The following is a 3364-nucleotide window of genomic DNA, read 5'->3' on the forward strand; positions in this document are numbered from 1 at the left end:
ACAGTGCCAGCAAATTCAGGGGAAGGGGAAAGTCGATTACATCGACCTCAGTGCTCAATTGGTACTTATTTTATAGACTCCGAAAGGATGAAAGTTGAAATCGACCTCGGCGGAATTTGAACTCAGAACGTAAAAACGGACGAAATGCCGCTTAGCATTTTGCCAGGTGTGCCAACAATTCTACCAGCTTGCCACCTTAAACCCACTAATTACATATTAATGGCCATTTCTAATTGAACTGGTGTTTTACTAGTATTGAATTAACCAATTAGGGAAGATGAATGTGGATGACAGTTATGCATTGTGCAGCAATGTTTACCTCTCTCTCCGATACAGATATCAATCACTCATTCAAGGCCTCGATCCGGTCTGGGGCAGTAGAATGTTGACCATCGTCCCTCCTCTTGTCCCTGTCATTGCCTTCCTCACCAACTTCCTCCAGCTACATTCACTCTGACTTCGTTCGTCGAGTCACGTCGAATGAGTTCCAAGGCCTTTCTTTTTTTCCTCTTGACCTGAGGGTTTCCCCAGCAGGGTCTGGTGACATTGTGCTAGGACCTTCTGAATCCAAGCCGGTGTCACTCTTCGCTTGATCTCTGTATCAAAGGGATCTGCTGGCTTTGCCCGCACGAGACTATGTCGCTGTTTTCTTCGGCCAAAGGAGTCTGAGTAGCTCCCTTATTTAACTTCTTCAGGTTTCGATTAATTAAAGCTATCGAGTTTGCACTATGAATATTATAGCACTCACTTCACGATATGTAAACTTAATTTTCTATTTTGATACTGCGTAAGTATAAGCATTCTTAGGCATGAATGTGTGTGTGTGTGTGTGTGTGTGTGTGTGTGTGTGTGTGTACGTGTGTGTACATATAGTTGTGTATACGCAGGAGTGAGTGGCGCGCGCGTGCGTGTGTGTTAAATAGGACACGGCCTATTTACAACAGAAAAAGAAAATAAATACCTGTGCAGAAACAGAACTGGTTAATACTTTAACAAATGAGAAAAAATGAAATATTGTAATACCGTGACAGTAAAAGTAGCAACAGCAGCTGTGCTAGCAATATTAATCAGAGGAAAACACTCTATATGTTAGTTAAGAGAGAGGGGGTGGGGGAGGGGCGAGGGAGAGAAACAAGATAGAGATTTGTTACAAGGTACAACACTGTCTTACCTGACAAATATATCCAGGAGCAGGTACGAACGTGAGTAACATGATTACCTTGCCAAAAATGGAGGAGAGTTTCCTTAAACTGACAATGAAATAGTTACAAGAAAGCCTGGCCGATGTGTGACAGAGTGTGTGTTTCATCGACGAGGATAGACCGCATGTAATTATGTACTTGGTTAATAATCTCCTGGAAGAGGTGAGGTGATAGGCGGATTAGATGCTTCATACACATAGCCAGAGATAGGTTCTGCAATGGTCATAACTAGATATTGATAATAACGTTGACTCTTGGATTGTAGTCGCCTCTCAGTAAAGTGTGGGCAGGTGAAGAGCGCAAAGGTAACACGAAACAATATATATAAGGTCTACATCTTTTATCATTTATCTTTTACTTGTTTGTCATTAGAATTTTGAGTCGAATGTATCGATCCTAGTACTTATATGTTTTAAATGTCTGGTACTTATTCTATTAGTCTTCTTTGCCGAATCGCTAGGTTAAAGGAACATAAACACATCAGCACCGGTTGTCAAGCGGTGGTTGGAAGACACACAGGCACGCACACACACACACACACACGCGCGCGCGCGCGCGCGCACACATGACGGACTTCTTTCAGTTTCCGTCTACCAAATCGACTCACAGGGCTTTGGTCGGCTTGAGACTATAGTAGAAGACACAGTGGGACTGAACTCTGAAGCATGTAGTTGGGAAGCAAGTGCATACATGTATATGAAAATGTATGGTCTCGCAAATTTTACGCTATGTTGTAGAAACCAGTGTTGTGCAGTAATATACGAAGCACGTAGAACATAAACGCGCTCAGTTTCTTTTGTAGAGAACCTTACAAAAAGAATGATTTAAAATTACCGTAAGGAAATGAACTGACGTTGTAATTACAGGAACTCAATAAAAAAAGAAAAAAAATTACATAGAACTCAATAAAGAAAGATCCAGTTTAGAGTAATAGTCTAATGCTACATATATGAAATTAAACAAAAAAGGGAATACTTGGTATCAAAATATGTATGTATTGATATGTATATAAATGCGCACATGTGTATGTATGAGTGTGTATAACAGAAATGAGTGACGAAGCAAGCTTCTTATCACAGAGCCATGGCTGCGCCTATATATGTATGTATATATATATATATATATATATATATATGTATGTATATACACATAAATTGGAAATGTAAAAATAAAAACAAAACACAAAGGATTCTGTATATATACATATATATGTATGTATATATATATATATATATATATATATATACAAAACTTAGATAAAACTTAGATATGTTTCGACCAAAGATTGGTCCAGGCCATGTCTAACTTAATTGCACCACCTGATAAGATTATCTAGATCCTTTTCAAGTTAAGTTTTGTGGTATTATGGTCAATTCAAGTAGTGAGTTCTTGTTGAGTGAGTTGTATCCAGGTATGGGTGGCTTATCTGGTATTCCTTCAAGAAATTTGTCCAGACTCCGTTTAAAGGTGATGGGGTCCTTTTTCCTCTTTGATCTTTTGGGAAAATGTTAAACAGGGCAGGGCCTGCTGAGGAAAAGAAATTGTGTCGCAGTGTACGTATATTTTGTGATCCTGAATTGGGCAGAGGACGTATGGCCCATGGTCCCAGCTTTGGATGAACCATGAAGCTAATGTTCAGGTCGTTTGGGCAATTCTGGCGGTATATTCTCCACATTGTGTAAATGATGTACCGCCCGCGGCGGGGCCGGAGAGAGTAGAGTTTCAAGTTTTTAAGGCGGTCCCAGTAATGGAGATCAGTCATGACCTTAATTTGTTTAGTGAGTACCCTCTGGGGTGATTCAATTTTCGAGATGTTTTGTTTTGTATACAGGGGGCAGCAGTATTCGAGGTGTGGCCGTACAAAGGAGGAGTAAAGTGGAATGATGACACCTTGCTCTCTGGATCGGAAGTTTCTTAAGATCCAGGAGCTCATCCTACGAGCTATATCGACTTCATTGTTGATGTGGGCACTCCAACTGAGATTGTTATCAACAATTACACGTAGGTCTCTGATATGATTAGATGCTGCGAGTTGTTCCCCTGAAGGAAGAGAGTATGGTTGGTTTAGTATAGTCTTTCTTCCAAAATGCATCAGCACAAATTTTCCCCGTTTAGTTGCATTTTGCTTTGCATTTACATATATATATATATATATATATATA

Source organism: Octopus bimaculoides, chromosome 15 (assembly GCF_001194135.2).
Source record: "Octopus bimaculoides isolate UCB-OBI-ISO-001 chromosome 15, ASM119413v2, whole genome shotgun sequence".
NCBI lineage: Eukaryota > Metazoa > Mollusca > Cephalopoda > Octopoda > Octopodidae > Octopus > Octopus bimaculoides.